Consider the following 17329-nt stretch of genomic DNA (forward strand, 5'->3'; position numbering starts at 1 on the left):
GGCTAGCCTATTCGTGTTTCCTCCAAATTACCAGTTTCTATAAGGTTCTAGGACCTTCCCTGAAACAGTTTTTTCTTATTCCCATATTTCAAAATTTATTCCCATCTAGAAACATTTTTATTATCAATAAGAATTTTTTAAATATGGGAATAATTTCCAAATTCATGAACATTTTTTGAGTTGTGAAACATGTTTTCCAAATTCGTAATAATTTTTTGTAAATTCTTAATTTTTTCTGAAATTTGTGGACAAATTTTGAAATTAGATGCTTTTATAAAAAATAGGGAAGAATTTTTATATTAGTGAACATTTTTTAAATTTTGAAAATATTTTATTAAGGGTTTTCTATTTCATGCCCCTTATTGCTTAGTTGTGCTCTAGTTTGCCCCGCCAATCTTACGTTCCTCAGTTTTTCCGTTCTCTAATAAGCGCAACCTCAAAAATGTCCAAACAGGGCTTCCCGCCGGGTCAAAGTCATTGACCATTACTTAGCTCGGTTACTCAGCGTGGGATCCTTGAAATGCTGACGGGTGCGACCATGTAGGAGACAGACTAATAACACTCCTTTTTTAGAGGGGCAAAAAAAGGCATACTACTAGCAGGGCAAAATGGAAACCCTGCAATCGCGCTACATCACATCACATGAGAATGAGATGAGGGTCGATAACCCGGATGGCATCTGCTGCATGGGATGGGGGCGTACGGATGGGCGGGACACGCACGCATAATCCATCCGTGCATGAAAGGAAAGGATCACGAGACGCAGACCGGCCCGACACCAAAATTCAGCGCGCAGCAGACCAGACTAGAGGATCATCATGAGCAAAAAAAACAGAGGCGACGGTTCGGTATGGTACACTAGGGAAGGGGAGGAAGGGCGGAGCTTACGGTGGCGAGCAGAGATACGAGGTCTCGGGGTCGCGCAGCACGGAGGAGCAGCGAAGCCGCCATGGCGGACGCAGAGTCTCTAGCTAGCTAGGGTTTTGGGGATTTGGGGGAGGGTTTGGGAGAGAAGCGGCTTTCTCTGCTTTTCTTTTGTGCCGCCGCTCTCCGGAATGCTCTGAAACCCTCTCTCTCTCTAGAAGTCTAGAGAGGGCGGGAGCGTTGCTGCTCGAGTCGAGGAGCGTCGCGGAAGGCTCTGGAAGGAACAGCCGAGAGACACGGTGGGTCGTGCAGTGAGTGCCCGAGGCCGCTCGAGGCTTGCTTTCCCCCCTTAGTTAGGCTCTGGAACAGCCGCCACGGGCTCTCTCCTCTCCTCTCGCTTCACCCACTCCACTTCATCATCAAAAAACTAAAGTCCCACCTCCAAAAGAAATCAAAAAGGAAAAGTTGTGATGGTAAGCGTCAAACAAACCGGCGAGCAACTAATCAAGGGGTATCCTATCCCTTGGAGGGAGGGTGTAACGGACCCGCTCCAGACCCCACAACAAGGACGAGGGAGCTGTTGGAAGGAGGAATGGGGGAAAGGGGCCGGTGCCAATCAAGGACAAGAGAAGTAGCTTCTCGCTTCAAATAGTTTCTTTTTTTTCTTGTTCATTCTCGATGACTCACATCTAGGGTCCTGACCCCCATATTGCACGAAATGCTCACGACACGCATACCAGATTTCACCCGCCACTCTACTGCGCCCTGGATATCATTATTTCTCCTCCTTCTAGTTGCTTCCCCTCAATGCCATGTGGGTCCACGTCTTCAATAAGTTGGCCTATCGCCGGGGCCAGCATATCAGCCGTGACAGAAGCCTCTCGGTTTTGGAATTTTTTAATTTTCTCTTTTTCCCCTATTTTCATTTTTCAGTTTTTTCTTTTTGCCTTTTTGGGTTTCCGGTTCTTTTAATTCCGGTTTTTGGGTTTTTTCTTTTTCATGCAAAAAAATCAAAAAATACCTATAGACATGAAACTAATTTCGAATATCTCGATGCGACAAATCCAACATGAAAATGATTTGTGATTTGAACACAAGGTTCACGAGATAAAAACATTTGGGGTGGGGGATATGGTAACAAAGAAAAAAAAACTCCCAGGTTGCAATACATGTGCGCCACTTGTCCACACCAAAGAAGGCGGGAGTGCCTTCTGGAAGCCATACCCCCTTAATTCATGATTCCGGTCAAATTGACGCCGAAAATGCAAAGGAGGGGGCAGCGGACGAGTTAATTGGGCTGGCCCATTTTTAGGTAGAAAAACATGCAAGACATTTCGGTTTTCTTGTACCAAACGTTTTGGTTTTCTTTTCTTTATTGTTCTTTTGATTTCCTTTTTGGTATTTACTTTTATTTATTTATTTAAAAAATAGAACTATTCTAAAACAATGGCCGCAAATTTGAAAAAAAAATTGCCCTTTTGAAATATAATATTTTGTTCTCCAGAAATGTTTTCCTTTTTAAAAATTTGTTCACAAATTAATAGAATTCTCCTGAATTTCAAAAACAGTTCATCTTCTGCAAAGAATATTCATAGCTTCAAAAAGTATAAAAATTTCAATTTTTTACGTTTTAAAAATGTTTGCATCCCAAAAGATGTTATTTTAAAAATGTGTCTAAAAATTGAACAATTGTCACATTTTTTAAAATTTCTTCCCATTTCCAATAATGTTCCGAAATTTTTCCAAAAAATGTTCTCAGATTTTCTAAAACGTTTGCTTCAATGCCTTGTTCCAGCAGCATGCTCGGTCGATCCAGCGCTACAGTGCATTTCCAAATTGCACACCTCTGCTACTAATAGGCCGGCCCACTCGGGCCCCTGTGGGAAACGGCGACTACTTGTCACAATGAGCGGCATATCGGAGCTCCCGAAGCCATGTGTACGCAATTTTTTCTTCTTCTTTTACCACCCATCCAATTTTAGGGCCAGATGCTATTCCGTGCATGCGTCGGGGAATAGCAAACACTTGCACCCAGCCCCTAACAAATGCCTAGTATATGGGCTAGCCTATTCGTGTTTCCTCCAAATTACCAGTTTCAAGAAGGTTCTAGGACCTTCCTTGAAACAGTTTTTTTTCTTTTCCTGCTTCTTCTTTCGCTTTTATGTTTTTGTTTCTTTTATTATTAATTTCTTTTACATTTTGTTTCATTTTTTCATGTCATCCACATTTTACAATTGTCAATTTTTAAAAAAATTCTAGGAACATTTTCTGAAATCTAGAAACATTTTTTTATAATAAACATTTTTTGAAATACAAACCAATTTTTAAATTAATGAAGCTATTTGGAAAAATGTGGATATTTTTTAAATTCATGAGAATATATTGAAACTCTTAACTTTTTGAAATATGGGAATGATTTTCAAATTCATGAACATTTATTTAACTTTGAAACATTTTTTTCCAAATTTGTAATATGTTTTTGGAAATTCTTAATATTTTCTGAAATTGTGGACAACTTTTTAAGTTAGATGATTTTAAAAATATAGGGAAGATTTTTTGAGATTGGTGAACATTTTTAAAATTTTAAAAACATTTTATTAAGGGTTTTTCTATTTTCCATGCCCCTTATTGCTTAGTTTTGGTCTAGTTTGCCCCACCCGTCTTACATTCCTCAGTTTTCCCGTCCTCTACTAAGTGCAACCTCAAAAATGTCCAAACAGGGTCTTCCCGTTGGGTCAAAGCCGTTACCCGTTACTTAGCTCGGTTACTCAGCGTGGGATCCTTGAAATGCTGACAGATGAAGTCAGGTAGGAGACGGATGGGTCACGTCTCTCCAAAAAAAGGACCCCAAAAAAGTCGCCATCTCTCATTTCACAACATAAGAAGAAGAACCAGAATAAATAGCTATTCTTCAGAGCTCAAAATGAAGAGAGAATTCCTTATTTGGCCTTTTCTTAAAATCTGCTTCCCTTTTTGGCCCTGGTAAAAAAATTATTCATTTTTTGACATCCAAACTTCATTTTGTTCCCTTAATGACATTTTCGTTAGTTTTGGTCACTAACACCGTCAAATGCAACCTAAAGAGTCTTTTTTACCCCTGCTTTAGCTTACTGATAAAAAGGAAGAAAGCACTATGACCGAACTTCTGTCCCGGTTCCCCACCCCGAGTCAATGCTGTTGCTGGAGTTGGCAGAGCGGAGGGTGAGGGATCCTCGGCTTTGGTGTTGGTTTTAGATCAATAGAATAAATCCCCGAGAAGCTGGTATGCATACGTGCAAAGTTAGCCTTAAACAAACACACAGACAGGTTGATTGATTCTTGTAAGCGGAGCTTGATTAATTTCCTAGCAACGTAGCAGTAGCACACGCACTTACGCGTACAAGTGAACGCCTGGGGTTGCACGCGCGTACGCGTACAACTGTCTCTTGATGAAATCGCACGGCTTTCTCGGCGGAAACTCTCACGTAAATTCGATGACAGAAAAATAGATCGCAGAAACTACTTTAGCGATGCGTACAACTTGCTATACGAGAGAGGAGGTAGAGGTAGTAGTTGCAAGGACCGGACGACCAGCGGCGACGACTGCCTCAGTCCGGCGAGCGCCTAGCCTACGGCTGCGCGCGTGGCTGGCTGCTGTCGTTCTCAACTACCGGGCTGTGTGTGTGTGGTGTCCGCCTGTCCGGCTGCTCGTGATCAGCACTAAGCGTTCTCTTCGTCCATGTCCGCCTGCCGTGTGCGTGGTGTATAGCTGCCGGTGCGGGCGGTGTACTAGTATACTTGTTTGGATACTATGCGTACTGTACTAGTTTTAAACGTGTTAGCTAGAAGAGTTAGTAGTATGTGTAATATACTTTGGAACGTGATAAACTAACCAATGTTGTAAAGATGATATAGATATGATAATACAAGTTCGGCAGATGATTTCTATGGCTTTTGTACGCACATATCAGTTTAGCTAAGGAAAAAAATATTGAAACATATATATGCAAAATATCTGTGAACATCTTTAAAAAATTGGTGAACTGATTTCTTTTTTACTTAGATATCCAGGATAGTCACATAGTGCAGTAGGGGCAAAATGGTCTTTGTACATCACACTTAACACCGTGAGTGGCAAAAATAGACGGAAATGTCACTGAGGGAACAAAATGAAGTTTAAGTGTTAAAAAGGGAAGAAATTTTTGTTTTGGGCCAAAAAGAGAAGCAAATTTTAAGGAAGGGCCAAATAAGGAATTCTCTCCAAAATGAAACGTGGATTTTTAGAATTATTTCATAATATATGAAGATTTATGAAGCAAGAATGGGCCAGAGAGGACCCACCACAGGCTCACACACCCTGGTGGCGCGCCATGTGGCCGTGTGGGGCCCCTGTGGCCCCTCTCCCAACGTCCTTTGGCTAAAAAATATATTTTGCCCTAGAAAAAATCACAGAAAATCCTCGGGACTTTCTGCCGCCATCTGCGAGGCGGAACTTGGGTGGAGCAATTTTCCTCTCCAACAGAGCGATTCTGCTGGGGAAATTTCTCGCCGGGAGGGGAAAATCGATGCCTTCGTTATCACTAGTACTCTGTTCATCATGGGAATTATCCTCTACATCAACACCTTTACTAGTACCATCTCATCTTCGAACCCTGGTTCTTCTCTTGCGGTTAATCTTTGTATCAAACCTCAGATTGATACCTGAGAGTGCTCGTAGGTGTTCATTATATCTTGTAGTTGATGCCTATTAGTTTTACCGATGGAAGATTGTTATGTTCAAATTGTTAATCGTATATTTATCAGATCATTGCTCTAAGATTCAATGGTGTGATGAGCGCAAAAATATCATTCATGAGATCGTTGCTCTCCAACACGAAGAATGAGACCAAAGAATGAGAAATAAATAACAATAGAGAGATATAAAAACTAGGGTAAAATGTAGTAGATGGATTTGCGATTGTGTTTTTTTTCTAATTGGCCATCATCTCTAATCTATAGGGGTAAAACTCCGTTGTTGTAGTGCACTATTTTGGCTGTAACTTTTGCATACGGTTTCAGATTGAGAAGATTCAAAAGGCAAAACTGTTTGTCTCGACGGGACAAAGAATTTTCATGCAGAACACTTCTTCATCTGAGTCCGTCTTAACCACGTTTTTTGCCATGCCAAAATCTGATGTCAACACAAATTTCTACTATGCTTATAAGGAGTTAACACCTTGAGATTATGGCTGGTGGGAATCCAGTTGTCCTCCCAAATATTGATCTGACTTCCATCCCAAAACATAAGTATGCCTCTTTTGAAACACTCTAAACCAGCTAAAATTCCTCTTCTATTTTTTTTGCGAGGGAATTTGAGAGCTTTATTCAACGAATGTGTTCGCCGAGCAATCAGCCAGTAAGCTGCTGATCAGAAAGCTAGGGGTGGAGTCCAACCAGCTTTCAGTCACATTAAGCGAACAACCTCGCTTAGCACAAAGATGTGCGGGACCGTTTTCTGATCTCATTACATGTTGAATTATAAAAGAATTAAAACTAAGAGCTAACTCTTCAGCTTCTGCCAGGATAGGTGCAATTACCGACTGGTCGGTGAAGCGCGAGTTCCAGAGGTTGACCACCTCTAGACAGTCGGTCTCCATGATGACATGCGTGTAGCCGCGTAAAGTAGCAAATAACACTCCTTTCTTAAGAGCTATGACCTCGACGATTAGAGGATCCGTAACTCCGGGGATTGGCTTGCACCATATGTGTTTCCCAATGGTAGGAAGAGCAAAGCAATGCAGATGAAGCCAAGGATATGTTATGATGTGGAGAGATCTCACCCAGAGGAGCAATTTGTGAAGCATCTTTGCTTACTTGACGTGTACTAATTCAGAACTGCACTCCAAACCCTACATATTTCATAGAATAAGAACTTTTGAGCTGCATGTGTGATACGTCTCCAACGTATCTATAAAATTTTATTGTTCCATGCTATTATATTATCAATCTTGCATGTTTTCTATGCATTTATATGCCATTTTATATGATTTTTGGGACTAACCTATTAACCTAGAGCCCAGTGCGAGTTTCTATTTTCCCCCTATTTTTGAGTTTCACAGAAAAGGAATATCAAACGGAGTCCAAACAAGCTGAAAATTTACGGTGTTTTTTATGGACCAAAAGAATCCCCCGAAGCAAAAGAGTTGGGCCAGAAGAGCCATGAGGCCTCCACATGGGTGGAGGGCGCGCCCTACCCCCCCTGGCGCACCGTCCGTCTTTGTGGTTGACTCATGGACCCCCCTGACTTGTTCGATGCCAAAAATTCCTATAAATATAGAAACCCCCAGAAATAAACCTAGATCGGGAGTTCCACCGCCACAAGCCTCTGTAGCCACCAAAAACCAATCGGGACCCTGTTCCGGCATCCTGCTGGAGGGGAAATCATCGCCGGTGGCCATCTTCATCATCTTGGCGCTCTCCATGACAAGGAGGGAGTAGTGTACCTGTACCTATGTGTTTGATCTCTCTCTCTCTCTTTCTCTCTCTCTCGTGTTATTGATTTGGCATGATCTTGATGTACCGCGAGCTTTGCTATTATAGTTGGATCTTATGATGTTTCTCCCCCTCTACCTTATAGTAATGGATTGAGTTTTTTTTGAAGTTATCTTATCGGATTGAGTCTTTAAGGATTTGAAAATACTTGATGTATGTCTTGCATGTGCTTATCTGTGGTGAAAATGGGATTTCACGTGATCTACTTGATGTATGTTTTGGTGATCAACTTGTGGGTTCCGTGACCATGTGAACTTATGTATAGGGGTTGGCACACGTTTTTGTCTTGACTCTCCGGTAGAAACTTTAGGGCGTTCTTTGAAGTTCTTTGTGTTGGTTTGAATAGATGAATCTGAGATTGTGTGATGCATATCGTATAATCAAACCCGCGGATACTTGTGGTGACATTGGAGTATCTAGGTGATATTAGGGATTTGGTTGATGTGTGTCTTAAGGTGTTATTTTAGTACTAACTCTAGGGATTTTTGTGACACTTATAGGAATTGCCCAATAGATCGATTAGAAAGAATAACTTTGAGGTGGTTTCCTACCCTACAATAATCTATTTGTTTGTTCTCCGCTATTAGTGATTTTGGAGTGACACTTTGTTGCACGTTGAGGGATTGTTATATGATCTAATTATGTTATCATTGTTGAGAGAACTTGCGCTAGTGAAAGTATGAACCATAGTCCTTGTTTCGAAGCATTGCAATACCGTTTTGCTCACTTTTGTTACTAGTTACCTTGCTATTTTTATATTTTCAGATTACAAAAAACCTATATCTACTATCCACATTGCACATGTATCACCATCTCTTCGCCTAACTAGTGCACCTATATAATTTACCATTGTATTGGGTGTGTTGGGGACACAAGAGGCTCTTTTTATTTGCTTGCAGGGTTGTTTGAGAGAGACCATCTTCATCCTACGCCTCCCACGGATTGATAAACCTTAGGTCATCCACTCGAGGGAAATTTGCTACTGTCCTACAAAACTCTTCACTTGGAGGCCCAACAACGTCTACCAGGATAAAGTTGCGTAGTAGACATCAAGCTCTTTTCTGGCACCGTTGCCGGGGAGGTTAGTGCTTGTAGGTATATCTTTAGATCTCGCAATCAAATCTTTTAGTTTCTTGTTTTATCACTAGTTTAGTCTATAAAATAAAACTACAAAAAATGGAATTGAGGTTGCCTCATATGCTTCATCTTTTTAATGTCTTTCGTGAAAATAAGGATTTCGATAATTTTGCTAAAGTGCTAGAAGAAGAATAAAATGTTTGGCCTGAAATATTTGAATGATGAGCATGATTGCAATGTTGTTAGTATGAATTCTTTGAATATCCATGATGCTAATGATATGCAAAGCTACAAACTTGGGGATGCTATGTTTAATGAAGATGATATTTTTAGTCGCCCAAGTTTTGATGAGGAAATTTATTATGATGATAGCATGCCTCCAATTTTATGATGATTATATTGATGAAAGTGGGTTTGGAAGAGTGTCAACCTTACGAAGTAATCATCCCACTATTTTGGAGGGTGTTGAATATTATTTCGATATTTATGAAAGTTGAATTGGAGAGGTCATGACTTTATTTAGTGATGAATCCATTATTTGGGAAGAGGTTCCAATTGATTATGAGGACAAAGTTGCTATCTATGATGATTATTTTGATGACATGTATGCTATGAAGAATAATGATAACCATGAAACTTGTCATCTTGATTTTAATTTTCAATTGGATTATGCCTCACATGATAGTTATTTTGTTGAGTTTGCTCCCACTACTATTGATGAGAATAGATTTGCTTATGTGGAGAGTAATAAAATTTCTATGCTTGTAGATCATGAAAAGAATGATTTATGTGATGATTGTATTTTTGAATTCATTCATGATGCTACTGAAAATTATTATGAGGGAGGAACATATGCTTCTACGTATCTCAATAATATCAAGTTTCCTCCCTACATGTTGAAAATCTTGAAGTTTTGCTTGCTTTACCTTCCTATGCAAGTTGATTCTTGTTCCCATAAGTTGTTTGCTCACAAAATCACTATGTTCTAGTCATATTTATCATGATGCTCCCGTTATGTTCCAATTCTTATCTTTCATCTGAGCTTCATTGAAATCATCATGCCTAGCTAAAAAGGCATTAAAGAAAAACGCTTGTTGGGAGACAACCCAACATTTATACCTACTGTCGGTGTCAAAACCGACGGATCTCGGGTAGGGGGTCCCGAACCGTGCGTCTAAGGCGGATGGTAACAGGAGGCAGGGGACACGATGTTTACCCAGGTTCAGGCCCTCTTGATGGAGGTAATACCCTACGTCCTGCTTGATTGTTCTTGATTATATGAGTATTACAAGAGTTGATCTACCACGAGATCGTAGAGGCTAAACCCTAGAAGCTAGCCTATGGTATGATTGTGTGTTGTCCTACGGACTAAACCCTCCGGCTTATATAAACACTGGAGGGGGCTAGGGTTACACAAGGTCGGTTACAAGGGAGGAGATATACAAATCCGTATTACCTAACTTGCTTTCCACGCCAAGGAGAGTCCCATCCGGACACGGGGCGAAGTCTTCAATCTTGTATCTTCATAGTCCAATAGTCCGGCCAAAGGATAGAGTCTGGCTGTCCGGAGACCCCCTAATCCAGGACTCCCTCAGTAGCCCCCGAACCAGGCTTCAATGACATTGAGTCCGACGCGCAGTATTGTCTTCGGCATTGCAAGGCGGGTTCTCCTCCAAATCTTGAATATCTGTTAAGCAATGTCTGGCTCCCATAAATGTTGGACTTCCTAGCTTCCGCGCCCAATAAGGGCTATCTTCCACGTGTCAAGCGAAGGCGAGGAGCCAGGGCGCTTCTACATTCGCCCCCCTAGCCAAGTAAATAAATCGTCTATTAAAGGGATGGGGATTCTTAGATCCAATCCACACCATCTTCCCACAACGAGAATCCATCGGAGCGCGCTCGAAAAAATCCATTCCAACATGGCCAGCCACCACAGCTCCTCCTCCCGCTCCCGTAGCCCGAAGCCCGGTGATTGGGGGAAGTGTTCCAAAGAAGACATCCGAAGAATGGCCTTCGGAGTGGTTTTACATGGAGGACGTCCCTCTTCCGGACCCTGTTCGGCGGGGTCTTCCTGAGTTCGACGGTGCTCCTCTGAAGAAACGCCAAATTTGGCGCCCACGGAGCCCCCAGGAGGAGGATAATAGAGAAGTCCTTTATTCGATGAACCGGATAAAAGCATTGGCTCAATCAGGGTTGACAATAATCGAGGTTATGTCAATATGCATAATGCGGGGGGTGCAACCACTCCAATATCGAGGGCACCCCCTGTGGTGTTTTAACGGGGAAGACGATGCCACCCGTTGCGGGCGCAAGGGACCGGACTCACCTGCTGCTTTAGCAAAAGCTCTATCCGAGTTGTTCAAGGGAGAGGAAGAGGAGTTCATCCACATTAGACCACGGGACGGATTCTCCATGTACAACCCTCCGAGCTGGGTGAGTTGTACCCCTTTTCACTCTCAACCTTTCCGCACTCTTCACCGTAGGTACTCACCTTGCCATTTTACGGCAGGAACTGCGAAAAGCAATAAAGGAGGTCAACAGCCCAGCTCCACAACCTGAGGACCCTGGCCGGGCCCTCGATCCCGGACTTGAAGAGGATCCGAACATATTCGTGGAGCTGATAGACAGGCAATTCTATCAATTGAGCTGCGATGACGCCATGGTGGCCATAACGGCCGACTATCCGGGACTACTCCCTGCGTCGCACGTAAGAAAAACCAAAGTCCCAACTCCCAAAAAAGGATCCCCTTTTATGCACTTCACCTACCGTACATGTATGGTGTTTTACATGGAAGGCCTTTGGGACGCCATGCCGGACCTACAGCAACTCGCCAACAAGAGGCACCGTAGCCGAGTGGGCAAAAAAGGAAGGTGGTCAGGACGGAGACGCTAGCACTGAGGTACAACACAAAGCCTCATTCCGTGGTCATCATCTTGCTTAAAATATAATGACATCCGTGTTTTCTAGAAAAAACGCCCGCCGGACTATATCCAGAGAGGCTGCCGATCACGCCTCGACCAGTCGGGCTCCAGGGCCGGACATAGAGGAGGAAGCTAACGTGAGGCAGGCACCGGATGTTCCTCCTACAGAGGATGCAGACAGACTATCCGCTACGAACTCCGAAGTGGAGAGCGCCATGAATCACAGGCGTCGCCGGGCCGTACTCCGTGACACTTGTTTCTCACCATAGGCATTTGATGCCTTCAATTCCGGAGACGCGTACATCCGTGCTACTCAAACTGGTCTAGCCAGAGCCACGGATCAGTATGTAAGGGGTATACGGGTAAGTAAATCTGACGATTATATGTATTAGCAGCCCCTGAGACTTGAAATAGTTGACACAACTGATTTAAGGATCATTTATTTGAGTAGGTTCTAATGGAGAAGAATTCCCAATTGTCTCAAGAGCTGGAAGAGTGCAAGGCCCAGCTAGAGGCCGCTGTTGCCGCGTTGAGGGAGTCCGAGAAGGATCCTTATGGTAACACTTGGTTCCATTGTAAAGAATACGGGTACTAGGTAGTATGCGGCATGGATGCAAATCTAACAATAGATGTTGCAGGTGGCCCCGGAGTGAATCCAGAGGCCGTGGCGGTGGATGCGGCACATGATGATCGACAACGAAATGCTGGCGAGCGCGTGCTTACGCGAGTCAGGTAGGAGAAAAATGATCTCCAAGACGCCAATATCCGGCTGGGCGTGGAACTGAAAGATGTCCTCTTCCTCTCCCTTGAACAACTCCTTGAAGGAGAATAAACGGCTTCGGCGTGGCATTTTTAGTAAGTGCTTGAACGAACCTTTTTTAGGAGTTCGGCGAAGAAGCCGGCTAATAGAGTTATGTCTGCAGGTATGCTGACGGGTCGTCCCGCGTAGGAGATGCCCGGGTCTTCGGGTGATCTTCTACCAGAGCTCTCACAACTGCACGAACAAGTTCGGCAGGTGATGCAAGGTATTGCCCAAGCCTTGTGGCCATCCGCGTCCCTGCCTGGAGGCATAGGGGAGCTTATAGAGAAGCTCCAGGGAGCGCGGCGGCGCTTCCGATTATGGAAGATATCCGCCTGCTGACAAGGTGCAAGGGAAGCCTGGGCTATGGTGAAGACGCGCTATATCAAAGCAGACCCGAACCACATGGCTGAGGTCGGACCTGTGGGTCCTGATGGGAAAGAGATCCCCGTCAGCTTAGTGTATGATCAAGTAGAATTAGCCGCAAAGTATTCCCAACAGGATTGTAGGCTAGACAGCCTGTTGGATGGTATAGAAGAAGAATTTAATCAGTCTTAGCGACTATGTAATTCAAGTGACATATGTAATGTCCCCAGCCGGGTTGTAAATCATTTGTCATGGCAGACCTTTTCGCTTCGACCTCTGGACCCGATAGTCCGGAGTGTATCCGAATACCCGCTTGGTTACGTAAGAACCGGGGTATGCATGGAGACCAGACGTAGGGGTCATAAGTGCTTGAACATACAAGCACCCAACTAGTTATGTTATATTATATGGGTAGTAAGAAACATCTTCTAGGGAGAATAGTTCCGTTAAGGGTTCCTTTCCCTGGGTACGCATGCCCTAATGTGCATGTCCGAACTACAAAAAGAGACACAGGAGAAAAATGTCTAGGGGCATGTTTCAAATTAGGTAAAAGTCATCTTTTATTCACCGACCGAAAATTCCCTTAAGAACGCTAGCTTTCGGCTTCACCCAGTCTGAGGTACACATCCGGCTGACCCGGCAGTAACAATCGCAGAGGTGCTCCCCTTATGCCCTAGCCGAATTAACGGGAACGTAGGGCATAAATACAAGAGCCAGACAACCCAGCTTGGCCAAAACTTAAGTCATATCGATGCATATAATGGCAAAAAGAGGTACATGCGGAAGAATGACACATGTGCGGAACATAAAGCCCAGAAAAATAGTTATATTAAGCTTCTGTGTAAGAAGCCCCCAGGTATAATGAGCGCGGTTAGCGCGTCAAGATTGTGTAACAAGGACACAAGTATAGCCTTTAAGGACCTTGAAGAGAGTAAAAAGGGAGAAAGAGAGAAAAGACAAATATGCAAAAAATGATGGAGGTGAGGAGACGAACATAGAGTCCGGCGCTAGGTGTAGAATCTTTGGAGTCTGGCTGCATTCCATGGGTTTGGCTCGAGTTGATTATCCGATGCATCCTGCAGACGGTACGCTCCGCTGGTCAGAACTTGGTCAATAATGAAGGGACCTTCCCATTTGGGCTTGAGCTTGTTCTTTTTCTTCTCCGGCAGGCGTAGAACTAGTTCGCCAATGCTGTAGGTTTTGGCCCGTACTTCTCTGCTTTGATACCTTCGAGCCTGTTGCTGATAAAATGCGGAACGGGCCTTTGCCACATCACGCTCCTCCTCCAAGGCGTCCAAACTGTCCTGCCGATCGAGCTCGGCCTCCTTTTCCTCGTACATGCGCACTCGAGGTGAGTCATGAATTATGTCGCAAGGCAAAACTGCCTCTGCGCCATACACCATAAAGAACGGTGTGTATCCGGTAGTGCGATTCGGCGTGGTCCGCAGCCCCCATAGTACGGAGTCGAGCTCCTCTACCCAGTGCGTGTTTGATTCCTTGAAGGACCGCACTAGTCTGGGTTTAATGCTGCTCATGATAAGACCATTTGCTCGCTCAACTTGACCGTTAGTTTGCGGGTGATAGACAGAAGCATAGTCGAGCTTGATGCCCATATTGCTGCACCAGAGTTTCACCTCATCGGCTGTAAAATTCGTACCGTTGTCCGTGATGATGCTGTGGGGGATGCCATAACGGTGTACAACCCCAGATATGAAGTCTATCACCAGTACGGATTCGGCCGTCTTGACGGGTTTGGCTTCTATCCATTTGGTGAATTTATCCACCATGACGAGTAGGTATTTTTTTCTTATGGGTTCCCCCTTTAAGGGGTCCAACCATGTCAAGCCCCCAGACCACGAAGGGCCAAGTAATGGGGATTGTTTGGAGGGCGGTAGGTGGCATATGGCTTTGGTTTGCAAAAAGCTGGCAACCTACGCAATGTTGGACCAGATGCTGCGCATCTGTCCGGGCCGTCGGCCAATAAAAACCTATACGGAAGGCCTTGCTTATAAGGGCCCGGGCTGCGGCGTGGTGGCCGCCTAGTCCGGCATGGATTTCTGCCAAAAGCTTCTGCCCTTCCTCTTCGGAGATGCACCTTTGAAGGACTCCAGTAGTGCTTTTCTTATAAAGCTCTCCCTCATGGACCTTATAGGATTTAGATCACCGCACTATGCAGCGTGCCTCATTTTGGTCCTCGGGTAGTTCCTTCCTGGTTAGGTAGGCTAGGAATGGCTCTGTCCAGGGGGCGATGACGGCCATTCTTAGATGGGCCGAAGGTGTTATTTCAATGGCGGAGCCTCCGATTGTGTCAGAGTGTTTGGTATCTGGGGTTGTGGCCGGGTCCGGACTATTGTTGTCGGTGTCCCCTTCCCATACCACGGATGGTTTAAATAGTTTTTCCAGGAAGATGTTCGGTGGGACAGGATCGCGTTTCGCGCCAATGCGGGTGAGGATGTCCGCCGCCTGGTTGTTTTCCCGAGCCACATGGTGGAATTCAAGCCCCTCTAACCGAGCTGATATTTTGAGGATGGTGTTGTGATATGCTGCCATTTTCGGATCCTTGGCATCGAAGTCTCCATTTATTTGGGATATTGCGAGGTTCGAGTCCCCACGCATCTCTAGTCGTTGAATGCCCATGGAGACTGCCATCCAGAGACCGTGTAATAGGGCCTCGTATTCGGCTGCGTTATTGGAGTTTGTATATAGTATTTGGACTACGTATTGCACTGTATCTCTGGTGGGGGACGTCAGGACGATGCCAGCCCCCAGACCAACCAGCATTTTAGAGTCGTCGAAGTGCATGATCCAATTGGAGTATGGCTTCTGTCCATTCGGCGATGAAGTCAGCCAGCACTTGTGACTTGATGGCTCGCCGTGGTTTGTATGTTATGTCGAACGGGAGGAGCTCGATGGCCCATTTGGCAATCCAGACCGTGGCATCATGGTTGTTTATTATGTCGTTGAGTGGTACTTCGGAGGCCACCGTTATTGAACACTCTTGAAAGTAGTGTCTTAATTTCCGGGATGCCATGAATACCGCGTATGCTATCTTTTGGTAATGTGGGTACCATGATTTGCATGGAGTGAGGACGGTAGATACATAGTATACCGGCTTTTCAAGCGGGAATTTATGTCCATCTGTCTCTCGTTCGACGACGAGCACTGCACTTACAACTTGGTGCGTTGCCGCTATATATAATAGCATTGGTTTACCGACATTTAGCGCGGCCAAGATTGGGTTGGTGGCCAGGATGGCTTTTATGTCTTCCAATCCGGTCGTGGCTGCGTCCGTCCACTCAAAGTGTTCGGTGCACCAAAGAAGGCGAAAAAGGGGGAGTGCCTTTTCTCCTAATCGGGAGATAAAGCGGCTTAAGGCCGCCACACATCCAGTTAACTTCTCTATTTGCTTGAGGTCAGTTGGGATAGTTGTAACACCCACGATGCGGCTATATCTCCCACGTGTCGGAGCACGACTTAGAGGCATAACCGCATTGCAGGCAATGTCGCAAGAGGGGTAATCTTTACACATCCCATGCACTGAATAAGATAGAGATACAGAGTTGGCTTACAATCGCCACTTCACACAATACATGAAAATAGCATTACAACATCCAGATACAAACAAGGTCCGACTACGGAACCAAAATAAAGAAGACCACACCTAATGCTACAGATCCCCGATCACCCCAACCGGGCTCCACTACTGATCAACTGGAAACGGAACAACATAACGAACACGATCTTCATCGAGCTCCTCCTTGAGCTCGGTTGTGTCACCTGCACGGTAACATCGGCACCTGCAAACTGGTTTTGGAAGTAAACTGTGAGTCACGGGGACTCAGCAATCTCACACCCTCGCGATCAAGTCTATTTAAGCTTATAGGTGGGGTAAAAGGTATGAGGTGGAGCTGCAGCAAGCACTAGCATATATGGTGGCTAACATACGCAAATGAGAGCGAGAAGAGAAAGGCAAGGCACGGTCGTGAAACTATGATCAAGAAGTGATCCTGAAACTACTTACGTTCAAGCATAACTCCAACACCGTGTTCACTTCCCAGACTCCGCCGGAAAGAGACCATCACGGCTACACACGCGGTTGATGCATTTTAGTTAAGATAAGTTTCAGGTTTTCTACAACCGGACATTAACAAATTCCCATCTGCCCATAACCGCGGGCACGACTTTCAAAAGTTCAAATCCCTGTAGGGGTGTCCCAACTTAGCCCATCACAAGCTCTCACGGTCAACGAAGGATATTCCTTCTCCCAGGAAGACCCGATGAGGCTCGGAATCCCGGTTACAAGACATTTCGACAATGGTAAAACAAGACCAGCAAAGCCACCCAGATGTGCCGACAAATCCCGATAGGAGCTACACATATCTCGTTCTCAAAGCACACCAGATGAGCGCTCCGTACAGCTAAAACCAAACCTCGAGTTTCCCCGAGGGGCACTGCAAAGGACTCTAGTTTGGACCAACACTCAGAGGAGCACTGGCCCGGGGGGGGGGGGGTTAAAATAAAGATGACCCTCGGGCTGGTCGACCCAAGGGAAAAGAGGCTAGGTGGCAAATGGTAAAACCAATGTTGGGCCTTGCTGGAGGAGTTTTATTCAAGGCGAACTGTCAAGGGGTTCCCATTATAACCCAACCGTGTAAGGAACGCAAAATCAAGGAACATAACACCGGTATGACGGAAACAAGGGCGGCAAGAGTGGAACAAAACACCAGGCATAAGGCCGAGACTTCCACCCTTTACCAAGTATATAGGTGTGTTAATTAAAATAAGAGATAT

This window comes from Triticum urartu, chromosome 1A (assembly GCF_056163025.1).
Source record: "Triticum urartu cultivar PI428250 chromosome 1A, HENAU_Tu73, whole genome shotgun sequence".
In the NCBI taxonomy this organism is placed as follows: Eukaryota; Viridiplantae; Streptophyta; class Magnoliopsida; order Poales; family Poaceae; genus Triticum; species Triticum urartu.